We start from the raw sequence: 18,394 nt of genomic DNA, 5'->3' as shown, positions 1-18,394 counted from the left end.
ATCTCTGCTTTGTTGTAGAGATTTATTATTGAATTTTTATTTTGTAATATTTTAAACATAAGAAATTTTTATTTTTATTGATGCAAAAAAGACAAAAAAGAGGAAGTGGGTTCTCACATATGAGTTGCCAGATAATAATTCTTGATCCACTAGATCAAGAATGCAAGTTACTGATCTGAATATTACATAAAATAAACAACTTTATCTTTTTTATAGTAAAAATAAATTTACCAAATTTGTCATTCATATACAAATTAAAATTTCATCTAAGATGATACAAACATGCATCATAATTTGTCACTACCAGTTTGTTAATACTGATTTAGCTGCATACATAATCTTATGTACTTTACATACATTATTTTGGTCAGCATGAGACCTGAATATTATACGGGGCGTTTCATAATGTTCGAAGAACATTAACATGTTCGAAAATTTATTAACAAAAAACTATTTCACTCATATGAATAAAACAAGTACTGTACGAAAGAATACTTCAAATAGTTCTTTTCCACATATACTAGGCAGTTAGTAAACCATTTGCTCGCTAGGCGTCGACAGTAGAGAAAATGGCTGCCACGGAAAGCGAGAAGTCGTTCTGTGTTAGAATTTCACTTGTCAAAGTCAGTGATTTCTTCACTGACTTTCGGTTGAAATTTCATAAGATGCCACCAAGTGACAATTCAATTCGTGCAAGGTATAAACAATTCAGTGAAACCGGTTGCTTGTGCAAGCGAAAATCAACTGTTCGTTAGAAGTCAATGTCGAACGTGTGCGTGCTAGTTTCATTCGCAGCCCGTCAAAATCGACTGCGGCTGCAGGCAGAGAATTAGGAATTCCGAAAACAACAGTGTGGAAAGTTCTCCGTAAACGTTTATTATGCAAACCGTACCGTCTTCAATTAATCCAGCGTCTTTCTGATGGAGATAAAACACGTAGGCTCGATTTTTGTTTACAGTTGCAGGAAAAGATGTTAGATGAAGGTTTTCTAAGCAAGATAATTTTCAGCGATGAAGCTACTTTCCATATTAGCGGCAAAGTAAACCGTCATAACGTGCGAGTTTGGGGAACTGAAAATCCACACGCTTATGTGGAACACATTCGGGATTCTCCGAAAATAAACGTTTTTTGTGCGATCTCTCGTGAGGCAGTGTATGGGCCGTTCTTTTTTATGGAAACGACAGTAACCGGCACGATATACCTGGATATGTTACAATTATGGCTTATGCCTCAGCTACTCAATGACTTCATTTTCTAGCAAGATGGTTGGCCTGCCCAGTCTCGTAACGAGGTTCGACAGTACCTTAACAAAACATTACCTTGGCGCTGGATAGGACGTGAGTCTGAAGAAGACCAGCAGGTTATGCTGTGGCAACCAAGAGGTTACAAGACTTCACACCATGTGATTTCTTTCTCTGGGGTTACGTGAAAGATAAGGTGTTTATCCCACCAATTCCGCACGATATCGCTGAGGTAAAGGATCGCATAATCAATGCAATCAACTCTATCGAAAATGACATGTTAGAACGAGTTTGGCAAGAGCTAAACTTTCGTGTTGATGTGTGTCGTGTCACCAGAGGAACACATATTGAACATTTATAGATTTTAACAAAAACTGTCTGAGTCCCTGCATCACCTCATACAACTTTCATTTTGGGAAGTGAAATACTTTTTTTGTACTGAATTTTTGTAACTCTTAAGAACATTATGAAATGCCCTGTATTAAAAACAAAGGTACTCTTTAGCATTACAAAATTCTTTTATAAGAATTAACATTTACTTTTATTAAAATGTCAGTATAGCCTCTCTCTATCTATCTATCTCTCTCTCTCTCTCTCTCTCTCTCTCTCTCTCTCTCTCTCTGTGTGTGTGTGTGTGTGTGTGTGTGTCATGTGAGAGAGTGTGTCACACACACACACACAAAATGAAAATTAGCAGATATTCTTACCATGGACTAACCATTCTTACCCAAGGACTGCTTATGGGAGGGTAACTCAAAAATTCTAAATAGAATGAGTAGGATTACAATATATCATTTGAAAAAGAGATTTTGATGTAAAAAAATTCTCATCATACAACAAACAATTTTTATGATGTATCAATTGTCTAGTTTATGAAAAATACCAAGCCTGACTAGAATTGAACCCAGAAACTTCCAGATGAATTTTGATAATGATAAGAATTTTAGTGTAATATGTCTATTTCTTAATACCTATTACATATTGGTTTTATATTACCCATCTCTTATACCATAATACATATTACTATTGAAATAATTAATACCTATTAATTCAATTACCTAATTTACAGAGTGACCCTTAATAAGCAGGCAGAATTTAAGACCATAAATACATAAAAATAGACATTTGTAACTCAATGGCCAAGAGTTATTCTATCTACTATATCACATTGATTTATTATAATCTGTGATTACGTAACTGATTTTTTGTTATGAATTATTTTGGATTAAAATTTATAGCATTATTTTAAGGAATTTAAGATTCAGAGATCCTGATGTTCAACTACATTCAATTAATTAATAAAAACTGTTTTAATTGTATCTTGATTCTCTTTTCATAAAGGAGATTCAAAACTGAGGAGCAGGATTCTTTAATACTTGCAAGGTAGTTACTGGAAATTTCCCTACTCTCCATAAAAATAACAACATTTCTTTAACATTGTGAGTACAATAGGTTCCTATTTCATATACGTTTTGTAGGTAAGTATGTGCACTATATTTGGGGAGAAATAATATCAAATACAATGATGAATTTTACTTCTAATAATAATTTTGGTTTATTGTGTTTAGTGGCTTGCAAGTTTTAATCAGTTAAAACTGTTTAACGTAAATACCATCATATGCTTTTATTTCAATGATGATGGTAAGTTCAATGAAGAACACCTCATGAAAATAACATTCACAGATGGGCAAACAACTCAGACAAATGGGTATGCTTACTGAAGTATTCATGTCCAGGACAAACATCCTTGTTATCATGATAGTGACTATTCCATCACATCTGGGACTCCATCAATGGTTATGACGAGATCATTGAAGTTGTGCAAACAAGTTATTTGCATAAACTGGAAACATCAGTACATAAATGTTTGGTAGAGGTTTGTTAAGCATTCCAAAACCAACAGTTTTAAAAAATTACTGTGCTTAACTGGTTATAAAATTCAGGTTTTCCATAAAATTTATCCACAGGGAAAAATCAAACTATTCGAATATGCTACAAACATTCTGGATAGGTTAGTTCATGACTGGGGAGTTATTTTTAGTAATGAAGCTACATTTCATTTTTCAGTATGAGTACTGCATAATAATGAACCTCCACTTGTCACTCACAAACATGACTATACAAATTTTATTTGTGTGGCTCATAGTTGATGAGTTTTTTGGTCACTTTTTTTCTAAAAAACTTTAATGAACAATTTTTGCGTTTATGTTAAACGGATTGCAGTGTCTCAAACACTGGAAAATTACATTCTTCAGTTAGACAGAGCTCCTTGACATTCATTCCAGACTCCTTGGTGACGTTTCTTCCGGTTGGATGAGAAGGGTTAACCCACCGGGTTGATCTAGTGGTGAATGCGTCTTCCAAAAATCAGCTGATTAGGAAGTTGAGAGTTCTAGCGTTTAAGTCCTAGTGAAGTCAGTTATTTTTACACAGATTTGAATACTACAGAGTGATTTTTTAGTCCTGTTACCCAATTTTAAATGTAATTTAAGAAAGGGAAATTTAGGTGGAATAAAAAAATGTATTTGTTACTTATAAAAGAGATTTAATAAAAAGCTATTACTTACATAATTGTTAAAGAATATGCTTAAAATACCCACCCCTTGCGGTTATACACGCACGTACTCTTTTCAGCATATTAGCAGAAACCTTTTTAAGAGTTGCATTGGAAATATTCGTGATTAAGTCTGTAATATTGACTCTAAGTTCCATCAATAGTGTGAGGATTGCTTTTGAAGGCCTCGGACTTAATATAGCCCCCACAAAAAGTAGTTAGGAGATGTGAGGTCTGGGGACCTTGGAGGCCATAAGCCCTTGCTTTATTATTCGATCATCAAAGAACTCTTGCAGAAAATCCACGGTTTCTCGAGACGTATGGCATGTAGCGCCGTCTTGCTGAAACCAGCAATACCGTTCTTGAGGTTTCAGGAGGGACACAAATTGGCACACAATATTCCTGTATACACCATTTATGTCTGTTCGAAGAATATGGGTCCGACTCTACGATGACGAGATATCGCACATCACGCGCCAATTTTTACAGGATGCAAAGATTTGTCTTGTAAAGTGATAGGATTTTCAACCGTCCAAATTCGACCGTTTTGACTATTCACATAACCATCGAAATGGATCCAAGCTTCATCACTAAAGAACACTGTGTTTAAAAATTCGATTCCGTTATCGTTTACGAGAGACCTAAACCAACGGCAATATTGTAATCGCTTGTTTAAATCTGGAGGCTGGAGCTCTTTGACGAAGTACGCGATATGGATACAATTTTAATTTTTTAGCAGCCTTCTGAACACTCGAATGTGACAAACCAACTTGCGTGGAAAGTTTTCGTAAACTTTTCCGTGGAGACTTGAGCAATCTTGTTTTCACATTCTCTAAAACGTCATCTGTCAAGCGAGTTGGTCGACCACTACATTTTCTGTCGCAAACACTACCTGTCTCTCGAAATCGGTTTGCTAACCTAGAAATTGACATTTTCTCTGGTGGAGGAACACCAACAAATTTAATTTGAAATGATTCTTTTTCACTCGCGTACGATTTCGTAGCAAAATATTATTTAAGAATGAAAACTTGTTGTTTTATGGAAAAAGACATTCTGTTCGTAACACGACCGGAAACTGCACAAACGTTTACACAGCTCAAGGAGAATCAACTCACACTTTCGTATCTATACCGGTTGAGTAGCGCTACCAACTTCGTTTCACAAAACAAAATTTCCCTTTCTTAGAAAAAAATTACCAGACATTAACAATTGGGTAACAGGACTAAAAAATCTCTCTGTAGATCGTGGATACCGGTGTTCTTTGGTGGTTGAATTTCAATTAACCACACATCTCAGGAATGGTCAAACTGAGACTGTACAAGACTACACTTCATTTACACTCATACATATCATCCTCATTCATCCTCTGAAGTATTATCTAAAAGGTAATTATCGGAGGCTAAACAGGAAAAAGAAAGAAAAGGATGAGAAGGTTTGGTAGCCTGGGCTCATAGTCTCCAAATCTTATTATTATGGATTTTTACTTTTGGGTTTATGTAAAGACATAAGTATTTTCTGCTCAAATAAAAATCTGAACTGTTTAAAAACATTTGGATGTTCTCTGGCGAAGTTATATATTGTCTTGATGTCTGTAAGGAAGTTAAAGGAGCGCATATAAAAATTTACTGAACAGATAAAACTCTTTAAGATTTACCTCTTCATTTTGTGATTTTAAAACCTCACTACTATTTTACAGACACATAGTACAACTGAATTTGGTATGTTGTTAACAAAAATTTTAATTTAAAACTAATATCATATATGAAAACTATGTACAAGTACATAGCATAAAAATATGAATAAATAAGTTCATAGCTCATACACTTCAAATGTTAGATGTAATTAATAAATAATTTAATTCTCATAACTGTGGTGAAATTACCTAATTTAATATTGAATTCACTTTTATTAACTCTTAAATTAATAATAATAACATTGATAAACATAATTTTTGTTACTAACATGCGACACATGATTTTAATCTGTTTTTGATGCTGAAAACAAATATGAACTCAGAATCTTTTATCGCCCACCATTTTTGAAAAATTTTTAAATTTTAATTAAAGGATTTTTTCATTTTTCAATGTGTAGTTCGCATTTTAAGCTCCTATATTGTATTTTGTTAGCTAATCTTTTATTGTTTAAGTTTGTTAACATAATTTGTAAGTTATAAATAAACAATACTAGACAAAGAATTAAATTATATCATACTAGCATATTATAAGATCATATGTAATACTGAAGAGTGAGCCTTTATGGACAAGATTAATCATGTTTGTGCAGGTCAAAACGTAGCTGAAAACACAGCTGTCTTATTTGTATTTAGCACTGGATTAATGAATTAATTTTGTTCAGTCTTATAGCAGTCCTGAGCCACCAGTGAATGTATGTTTCAAAAACAGTGATGAAGAATCAGGCAGTACTAAAGATAACAATGATTTTGATTTTGAATTATCTTCCAATAAGCCACATCTTAATATCACTAGGTGAATTAATAATGACTTGGTTAGGGATTTAAATTTATCAAAAAATTAAGTTGAACTGTTAAGATCAAGACTGCAAGGTTGGAATTTACTTCAAAAATATACAAAAAGTTTGGGCTTTCCAAGCCGACAAAAAGAACTTTCTCAGTATTTTATTGATGAAAATAATTTGGTTTATTGCACAAATATTGATGAGCTTATGTTGCACTTAGGGAAGTTCATAAACTTGAGGACAGGTGCCTTTTTATAGATTCATCCCAATATAGTTTAAAAGTGGTTCTACTACACAATGGTAACAAATATCCTTCGATACCAGTAGCTTATGGTATTAATTTGAAAGAGACTTGGTATTAATTTTTCATGTGATGAAAGACGTTCTTGAATAAATAAATTATAAAAAAACCTAGCTGGAACATATGTTGTGATTTGAAAGTTATACCTATTTTGTTAGGCATGCAGTTAGGCTATACTAAGTACATGTGTTTTATTTGCGAATGGGACAGCTGAGCTAGGGATAAACATTATGTTACCAAAGAGTGAAAGAAACAAGACAACTTAACTTCAAATGGGAAGAATATTATTCTTGAGCCCTTAGTTGAACCCAAAAAAAATACTTTTACCCCCTCTCCATATCAAGCTAGGACTAATGAAAAATTTTGTAAAAGCAATGAAGAAAAATAGTCCTGGATTTTTGTACGTCAACAGAAATTTCCAAATGTAAGTGAAGGAAAAAATAAAGGAATATTTGTTGGTCCTCAAATAAGAGAGTTGGTCAAAGATGATGTATTTAACTCAATGTTAAATAGTGTAGAAAGTGCAGCTTGGGCTTCATTTAAAGATGTTGGCAAAACATTTCCCGACAAACAAAAATCCCATAGCTCTGTATGAAGTAAGAAGTTGTTAATCAACTTCTTACTTCATACAGAGCTATGGGATGTAATACGTCTTTGAAAATACATTTTCTCCACTCACATCTGGATTTTTTCCCGGACAACCTCAGAGCATAAGTGACAAACATGGTGAATATTTCCACCAAGACATTTCAGTGATGGAAAGCCACTAAAAAACAGAAATTGAATACCAACATGCTAGCCGATTACTGTTGGACATTAATTTGGGAAGTGCCTGTGGCTATTTATAAAAGAAAAGAATCAGCGAAATTATTCTAACACAGGTATGTTCATGCAAAATTATAAATTTTACAGATTTTAACTATATTTTTCTTTAACTTATTTCGAGTGTAATTTATTTAAAACTAAGGGTGATAGAAAAATTGTATTTACAGATCTGTAATGTACACAAAAAAACAATTCAAGAAATGGTATCAAACTTAGAGAAACATTACAATTTTTTTTTTGTCTATCAGTGTAATTTGTTCAAATCAGATTATTGAACTGTAGCTGAGCAATCTGAAACTAGTAGACAATTGTACTTTGAAAGTATTTTTGTTTTTCTATATTTTTAACAATATTACTTTAAATATTTTTGTAATAAACAAGTACATATTATTGGTATAAAATAGTGTACACTATGAAAGCATTTCAAAAAAATATAAACAATAGTTTTATTAATCAATAAAAAATATTCTTTATATCTGTAAGTTTTAAAAAAAAACAAATAATTAAATTATTACTGCATGTTGTTTACAGAAAAACGACTAATTTGTTTCTTTAACATAAAACACTGAAATATAAATAAATAAAGGTAATAGATGACTCAAACACCATCAGAAGTAACTAATAAATATTTATTGGAATATTCACCATATACTAAATTGAAATTGGACTGTACATCAAACCTTCGATCTCAAACATTAAATCCTTACACGTAATTCATTATTTTAAATTACCTGATTAACATAAGAAAGTATTTTTAATTGTGAAACATGAATTTTTAAGCATTTCATGTACTGTACTAATTAACATTATAGGAAATGTGAAAAAAATATTTAACGTCATTCCAACTAAAGGAAATTGATCATTTACAAATACAGTTAATAATAATTGAGAGGGAAGACTTTCATTATGAAATTTTATTCCATTTGTTCAAAACCCAGAATTCTTTGTGATAAAACTTTCCTTGTAATTCTCTTTAACTCTTTACAGGTACTACCATAACTAAAAATCAGGTATAAATATCTTTAAATTGCATGTTTACAATTATATCCTTCTTACCTCTATTTTTACCTGTAAATAAAATATTTTATTCTGATTGGTTCATAACAGAACATTATATAAGTCATGTCAGGAATGCTATGCAGAAACACTACTCTATAAATAAACAAAGGAATTCCCTCAGGATTTGTCCGGATGGATGAAGAAGAGAAACAGTTAAAATTTGATCAAAGCTGCATCACAAAATACACGATTAAAAATAAAAAAATAATTTAAAGTTTATATTAATTAAAATAAAAACATAATAAAAGAAATATAAACAGAATAATATAAAATAATGAAGAGAAATTCATGAAGAAACTAAAAAAAAAAATATATATATAAAGTTGAAAATAATTCAAAAGGTGCTCAAAAATTATTTGAGCACACATTTATATATATATTAAACAATATAGAGAAAAATAAATTTTTTTGTAAATTTGTTGATTAAAAAAATTGTTGACAGTAATATTGTTTACATAAAATTTTTTAAATGGTTTGGAAATTTATTAAAAAATGATAATGGAAGTGTATCAAAGCTCTTTCTCATAACCTGAAGTATTGTGTTGTGTTATGTTAAGTGGATATTTTATTTTTTGGTAGGGACAATTTTTAATATTCTAAATATCAGTCTACATGTTTCATACAGACAGCCTTTTTATATATCTTGAAAACTTTTTCATTTTTTGAGAGAATCCCAAGAGATTATATTGTATTCCATAACTGTAAGATAATGAATGAATCATCATCATTAACCTATGATATCGATATGCCTGTACTACTTATGAACTATATTATGTAGTCATTATTTTAACCAACAGATAACACATATGTATACTTTAATGAAGCTAAAAGAATAAAGATATTGATAAATCGAATACAGGGTTAGACTAAGAACATTTTAACAAAAAAAATATTCAACATCTAACTTGCCGTTTGAAGTTATATGCAGGGTTAATATGAGTTTATACATGTAGTTAGTAGTTTAAACATCAGAGACTATTAAAAAGAAAATTGCTTTTAACATCATGGGAGGAATGGTCATCAATTCTGACTCGTATATTTTATGTAAGGAACACATTAAATTTGCAAAGGGACAACAAATCAAATCCAGGTTTCCTTACACTACAGACACTGTGGAAGTTATCAAAGGAATAGTTCCAGTTGAAAGATATTCCAGCTCAACCACAAGAGTGTACAGGTTTGCAAAAACTTACTGAAAGAAAGGAATCAAGATGCTGTGTATACACTGCTGAAGAGAAAGAAAAAAGATCTTGGACATAATGCACCAGATACAATAAGGCCCTCCATGCAGAGTTAACAATATATTATTAACATTATTATTATTAATGATGACAATGTTAGCATTTTATTAATGTGCTTAATAGTTCAGTTGGTATTTAGTTGAACAAAATCAATTTGATCATCCCAAAAGAATTTGTCAAATAATAATGCTCAGAAATTTAATTTATGGCAAACAGAAATAATACTGTTAATCAATGGGAATTCTCTCATTGTGATTAGCAATGTTACATTTATCTGAGAATCAGAATACAACTTTTAATTATATTACTATGCTTTTTTCCAAAAAAAGATCACATTATATACATACAAGCTTCCTCCACAATATCAAGGCTTAAGTAAAGTATCCTTCAAAAATGAGTTACAAGATTAAATGATAGATAAGGTGTATTATTCTGTCAATGATTTTTTGAATTATGATATAAATTAATTTTTAAGAATGGTCATAAACAGTTATACGTAATATTAATTACTGGATAAACTGTATGTGTAGTAATTAAGTTATGCAGTAAAAAGTATAAATTGTATGATGAATCATCAGTTTTACATTAATTCCTAATATATATTAAAAAAAAACCGTATATTAAAAAACATTTTATGATGCTAATAATTTTTGTTTTATAAGTGAATATAAAAAAAATCATAAGTAGACTTGCCGTACAAACACACTAAACAATGTTTTGTAATAACTTCCCATATTATAATTTAATCTGTTTGAAAAACATTTTACCCAAATATTTGAATGTATTAAATTCAAAATTTCCAATTCTAAATATAGTCTCTTCTTCTTATTTAGATTCTTACCAAAGTTTTTGAAAAATTCTCTGCCTGACAGAAAGATAGCACAAGTATGAAAAAATAACTATGATATTTGTAAACTATAATCCTTTAGAGATGGTGTGTTGCAAATTTTAAGATGGTTTGTTTAGTTACTTGTTTGTGGCAATTAAGGTAGAGAAAAAAATTTAAATGGCTAAATTTAAAGTCGAGCTCTTTAAACATGAAAATAAAAGATAAAAAAAACACAAAATAAAAAAAATAAAAGATTAACATGCAATAAAAAATTAGATTAGTTATATAATAAATTGAATGAATATACTGAAAACTTAGATGTGCAATGTGGCATAGATAATTTAATGTGGATTACCAACGTTTAATTCCAATATTGACCTCTTAAAACCTATAAGATTATGTTTTATAAATTTAATAACATTGTCTATTAACACATAATATGAATTATCTTAAAATAGATTACTTTCACAATAAAGTGGATATGAATTTTTTATATTTGCATTGGCTTAGACATTTGATGGAGTTTTTCCATATTCCACTTCAGAACGATATACTGTTATTTACTAAATTTATTGTCTCTATCTGTTGAATATAAATATGAATTATTCCAAAATTCATAAAAAAAGATTAGTTTGACATAAAAATGAATGAATTTAATGAACATTTATATATTTAACATGGCTTGTATGGTTAGCAAATTATTGAAGTTCGATAACAATATTAATTCCATTAGACCGAAAATATATTATTTAGGAAAGTTAATGTCATTGGCTATTTAAGGTAAAAATGAAAATATTAAAATAGTAAAAACTATTTTATTTTAAAATCATTGAATAATAAAGTAATTATTATATGAAACATAGCTTGATGGTTTGGGGATTACCCATGTTTAATACCAATATTGATCACTGCAGACTAACAAAAGGAATTTAGTAAACTTAATATTATTATTTATTAAAATACTTGTTTTAAATGAAATAATAACCCTGACATAAAGAGTTAATTTAATTTTAAAAGATTCCTAATGATTCTAAATAAGAGGTCTGCTTAATTAAACGTGGTAGTACATTCATTCAAGATGATGAACGTTTGGGAGACCCAAAAACCACTACAATCAACAAAATGACACAAATATCCTCGATGTCATTTAAAAAGATCACTGAGTGAAGGTATGTGAGCTCACTGCCATTACAAACATTTTAATAGACTGTGTTTATTATATATTTTTTTACATGTTGTTTTGGGTTTGAAAAAACTTCCAACACAATAGGCACTGTGTTTGTTAACAGTCAACCAAAAATGAATTAGAATTAGATTGAACACTTCTAATGTGTGTTAAAACATTTAAATGTGATTCCACTGATTTTCTTTGGCGTTTTATGAAACACTATTCACCATTACAGCCAGAGATCAAAACATGGGTTGGGACAGGTGAAAGTTGTCAAAGACATAAAGAATTGTTCTATCTACAGGAAAAGTCATGCCTGCATTTTTTTGGGATTATTGTAGACTGTGGTTTTTGTGCATATAGAATAGCTGGAAACAGCCAAGACCATCTCCTTGGATGAACTTCACTACTGAACTGATTGAAGGTTGCTATTCAGATTAAACGTCCAAATTTGGCCAAAAAGAAAGTCTGTTTCACCATGTTATTGCATCAACACAAACATCTTGGGGTTTTCTGCTACCCCTAATCTCCTGAAGTGCTTTCACATTCGCCTTATTTGCCTCCCAGTGATTACTTCCTCTTCCCAAACCTAAGAAATGACTCGCTGGACAAAGCTGAGACCACCGCTGAATTTATTGACTTTGTCAAATCGAATTCTACTGAGGAGATTAAAAAGTTGGTAAGTCATTGGTGTAATGAATCAAATTACAAGCTATGTAGAAAAAAATCTTAAAAATTAGTTTTCTTTATTGGGTAAAATTTTTCCAAACAGCCCTTGTACTTGAAGAATTTTATGTAGCATTTTACTCTACATAGCACCTTAAATTCCTCTTTAGTTCAGTAAATGGAAAGATTAAGTCAGAGTTATTCATTCTATTATTTACTGGGTCAGTTGTGTGTGTATATATATATATATATATATATATATATATATATATATATTGGGACTCATTAATTACTGGAGATAAATAGAATTTAAAGTTAATTTATTTTTATTCTCAGAAGCATTATAATTCATAATTTGTTTAATATCTTTTAAGAACATGCTTTATTCTGATTCTGTAATTATCTGTCTGTCATATCTATGATGCCAAATAGTTTGGCAATAAAAACTCGGTTGTTTTTTCGTAAGGATGAAAAATATCTTTGTATTTTTCTGAGTAGGGAAGGTTTTTAGAATTGATTTAAACTGCTTTATCTACAAAAGTAGAAAACAATTAATTATTTTCCTTGTTTGGTTACACATACCTAACTTGTTTAATGAAATTGAAATGTTTCTCTATGACCCAACTGAAATTTGTTTTAAGAGTTTTTTTTTTAATATTGTTTATTCAGATTTATTTAAAAATTAAGCAATTATAACAATTAATAAAATGGCATTGAGCTGTTGAGTTATTTGGCAAATAAAATTCTGCAAATATATCATTATGCTGGTGAAATACAGAAAGTTCATATAATCATAGTCTGTTTTAATTGCCTGTTTCAAATCATAACAGTTTTGGTGGGAACAATGTAAAAGAACTTATCCTATCTAAGCAAACTGGTTACTGTATGTTATTTTATATACTATTAATCCATTAAAAACTGGAAATAAAAAGGAAGAAGTAATGGAGAAATGAAAATTTCCCATTTTTTCATACCCTTTTAGGAATTCATGAGTTTACGTGCTGAAAGATGTAAACAATCTTAAGGGAGTCACAAGAAGTGAAGATTTTTGCAAATATCTCCAAAAATAAGTTTAACAAAAAAAAGAAGTAAATTAATTTTTTTTAAGTTTATAAAATTTTATTAATTTGGTTTGATTGATTACTGTACATAAAAAACTGATTTTGTTACAATGTTTTGTAACCATTTTTTTGATCCTGCTTTTTAAAAACCTAATTTAACACTATTTTCATGATTAACTCAAAAAGTTCTATCTCCTACTTTGCTTCATGGTATACCAAAGTTTTCCTTTTTATTAAGTTGAAGCTAGAGTTATGCTTTATTACGTACATTTTCATAACAGTAACGTAAGTGTTCTATTAAGTTTCAATTCACTGAATTAATTTGAAGCCATTGTATCGCTTAATATTTATTATGTAGCAAGTATGGATCCAGCATGTGGCAGTTATACTCATCCCAAATTGAAATAAATTTTTTTGTGATTTTATGACATTAGAAAAAACAAATTGTTAGAATAAACAAACGTTCACCACCTCTAATATACTCATCTAAAAAGATGAGTAGATTCATTTTTAATACACTAGAATAAAAACACAAAAATTATTCATGTTATTTTTAATTTTATTTCATGTTGCATAGAAGGATAATTTTATGAAAAAGTCAAATCATTCAAATTTTTCTGTGTAACAGTGTTTTAACATATTTCTAGATATGCACCAATAGGACCATGGAACCCACAACCTCAGTTTTGGTATAAAGATAAATCACCATACAAGGGTCCAAGTTGGCCAGTTGGTAATCCAGATGACTACAGATTTTCAAAAATTGTTCAGACTCAAAGTTCAATGACTTTTCTAACACAAGCATTACAAATTGAAAATATAGATCGATACATACCAGGGGAGATATATAAAAATAAAATTCCAAAAGATGCTATAGAAGAACCTCCTGGGTAATAATAACACAATATCATAATTAAGCTACTAAAATAATTTTAAATACAAGGACTATTCGAAAGTTATTTCCAATAGATCCTTAATTTAGATTTTTATAAAAAAACTGAAATAGATAAAAAGACTTTATTTTATACTCATATTTTATTTTTATACTCATACTCATTACATTACAGTATTTATTTTTTGGGGGAGGGCTTGGGAGGACCTAGCTAGCTTATCTAGTATATAATAAAGCCGGTATGTTTATTGTGCAGCCACTAAACAGTAAACAAAAGTCCATCCATGACAATCCTCCTACTATTATCAAGGATACACTAGCTATTACACACTTTAAGGATACAAATCCTCAGCATGAATAAACTAACAGGGACTTCAGATCTGCATTCAAACAGCCAACAATGTGAAAGAAGGGATCAAAGGAAAACGGGTGGGTTTCAGAAATGGTCGACCTGAGACATACATATCATCCAAATTCATACTTTGAAATAATCCTGATGGTGGTTCTGGAGGCTAAACAGAAAAAAAAGAAGTGTGGGTGGTGAAAAAAAATGATCTCATCAGAGTAAATTTTACGTAGTACTTACTTATATCACTTTTCATGCCCATATTCAAGTACTTAGTATGACAAAATTTTACAAACCTATTTTGAACTTTGTTAGAATATCTAGTTGGAATTATTAATTCTATCCATTAATTGGTTTCAGATGACAAGGTCAGCTAGACTTTTGTCTTAATAAAGATGTTGGGTCATAAAGAGTTAATAAAGATGGGTTAATAAAGATGTTGTCTTAATGAAGATCATGAGACCATGAGGAATGATGAAAAATCTCCTGCTTGGATTGCATAAACAGATTGTGCTATATGCTGAGTGAATTGACTGCATGACTGTCAAAGAAGAAAAGCAACTTGTGATATTTGTTATGTTCACTGGTGACTAATAAGGTCTATAGGTTATTATTATTAGTAACTTCTTACATTAATATAATTCATTTTCTGTGAATTTGTCTACAAAATTTCCTTCTGATCTCAAAACATTGTACCTGTCATTTTAGGTTCAATAATATCTGTCTTAAATTTTGAATTTTTGTACTAATCATTTTTAGACCTACTATTTATATAATTATTATGGTTCTACATGGCATGGCTTCCACAATCCTTTTGCCTAAACAATTATCACGTACCTCACAATTAGCAGGAGTGATAATGTGATGTTTTATGAATTGCTGTTTTAACAAAACTGAACAGAATAGATGGCAGATAGGTATACAAAAAATAAAACACTAGTGGCTACTGTGCTATGATACTACCAGTGTTTATTTTCAATAATCAGTTTTGGAATAGTTTATAGATTTTTGGAATCATTTTATCTCTTCTACTATCACTATTAAAATACTAATAAGGATAAATAAAATACCAGCATTTAATTTTCTGAAAAATTTAATTTAATTTTTCTGAAAAAGTATATAAAACTTAATAAATTAGTTTTTTTATATGGTTTATTAAAAATATTTTTACTTATTAAATTCTTAGCATTAATTAAATATATATCAGTTTCTGTCATTCTTATAAAAAAAATATATATAAGAAAAGAATCCATATAAAATATAGATCTGGAAACACTTTGCTTTTGAGTTTAAAGCTAGTGAAAGAATTCAGATATCTCCATCCACTTCTGTCCCAAGCCTTCTTCTTTGTTCCCTTGTAATTTCTAGTCTTCATCTAATCTGTTGACTTCATCTTCTTTCTTGTTCCCTTTTTCATTCTACTTACCCATCCAATGCAATTGTCAAGATAGATTCCACTTCCTCTAATTACATGCCAAACCAGTTCTCTTTTCTTTTTTGTATTTCCCACATAAGTACACTTTCTTCTTTAATCCTCTTCATTACTTCCTCATTCCTCACTTTATCCCCCTTCATCATCGTCCATCCTTTATTCCCATACAGTTCCTCACTTTATCCATCCCATCTTATTTTTCCATCCTCATCCATATTTGCATCTCTAAAGCCCTCCAATCCCTCTCCTCCTTCCTCATTGTCCATCCTTTATTCCCATACAAGACACTTCATACACAGCATTTGGCTAACTCTTCCCTAGCTCTTACGTCCAGTCTTTTACTATGTACAATTCTCTCTTCTTGCTGAAGGATTCCTTGGCCATTTCTCTCCTTCCTTTTATTTCTATTGTGCTCTTCTAGTCCTCAATCACCATAGTCAGTATTATGGTACTCATTTTCCTATTTTTATCATCTCAGCAAACCTTATGCGCCTTATTTTTTGTATTACTATACTTATTTCTTCCTTTTTTCTTCTAATATATTCCTTATTGTATCTTCAATGTAAATGTTGAATATTGTCTGTGAGAGGCAACATCCTTGCCTAACTCCTTGACCTAGATCCACGCAGTAAGTCATATTTTATTTACTTTCATTGCTGTTGTTTGTCTCGTGTATAATTCTTTAATTCTACTTTTTTCTCTTTAAGAATCTAGATCATTTTTTTCCATTTGACTCTATCAAATACCTTCTATAAATCTATGAAACGCAAGACTCATTCTTCTTCCTCTCTCTAAATATCTTTCTTAGGACATCCTTAGTAGACCATTGGAATCTCTGGTTCTTTTCTCTTTCCTGAAACCAAACTGTTCTTCTCCCGTGTCTTCCATTACTCTTACCAACCTTTAGTTTAGGACTAGAGTTTTAGTACAGCATTATTTGATCTTTAGAGAGGTGATGTAGGGGATCTGCTGCCTGGCAGAATATCAGATGTTGATGAAAACTCTATTTACATAAATGACTGAGCAAAATTAAAAGTTTTATAGTGTGTTCTTACATGCCAAACTGAAGAACAATGAGTCCAAAACTGTACCTCAGTTGTTTCTGAGAAAATCTATAAAATTTAAAAAAATTAAATCAGAAAGCACGTTTTTTAGGTTTAGCATTTATTTTGTAAATTTAAATTTGTTGGTTTAAATTTACTTTGTTAAATTTCCAGTAATCAAAACTTAAATATTTGTGGAGAATTTAATTTTATGAAAACTGAATTTAAGTCAATAAAAAAAATTTCTTAATAATTTTATCCGGAGTTTTAGTATAGTTTTTAATCAAATTTTTTTGACCTTTACAGCAAAAATATTTCAGTAATTGTAACTTGGAAACAAAATGTTTCCAGGCCTATGTTTACATGAACTTTTTTCATTATTTTGATAAAGAGGACTACATCCATTAATCATGGCAGAAACTTCCTTAAATATTGAGTATAAAATTTTATATATATAAATATATATATATAAAATTCATTTACATATACATTATTAATATACATTATATATATACATCATTTATATGTATATCAAACTTTGTTGTTGAAAGGAATTCTAAAAACTATTAAGTCCTCTTCATCAGTAATACAAATGGGTTTTTAATTGCATTGAATATATAAAAATGTAAGCAAGAAAAAACTAATCAGAATTCTTTAATGTTGCATAAACAGATGTCCTGATGTTTGGGAACCAAAAAGACCTGAAGTATTTTTTTCAAAATTTGACAAATCAACTCTTATACAAAGACCATTATTAATAGATTTTTATAAAGAAAATAAAAAGTTAGCTGAACAGGGATTACTAATTCAGGAGAGTTTAGAAACAGTTGGTGATAAAAGAGAACAATATTATAAACCTTGTGTTAAAGTTATGACTAAATCAAATAAACCAATTAAGGAAGAAAGTGCAGGATCATTAAATGAAAAAAGTAATTTACAAATAATAAGAAATAAAGATGATAAATCCTGTGCAACTAACTTTATTACAGCAGAGACTATACCAACATATAAAGAAATAAAAAGTGATATAAGAGGCCCTGATACAAGATTTTCTCATACAGCGGCAAAAAATAAAGATACTACAACAAATATAACTAGTTTTGGAAGGAAAAATATAAAAAATGATAACTGCAGATGTTGTATCAATAAAAATGACTAAAGGGTCACTTTTAAAATAAAAACAGATATTTAAAGATGTAGTAATTTTAATTGATAACTTATGATTTGGTAATAATTATGTTTAACTTTATACTAAAGAGAG

This window comes from Lycorma delicatula, chromosome 8 (genome assembly GCF_047948215.1).
Source record: "Lycorma delicatula isolate Av1 chromosome 8, ASM4794821v1, whole genome shotgun sequence".
In the NCBI taxonomy this organism is placed as follows: Eukaryota; Metazoa; Arthropoda; class Insecta; order Hemiptera; family Fulgoridae; genus Lycorma; species Lycorma delicatula.
The sequence above is the reverse complement of the archived record's forward strand: the minus strand, read 5'-3'. Positions refer to the sequence as shown.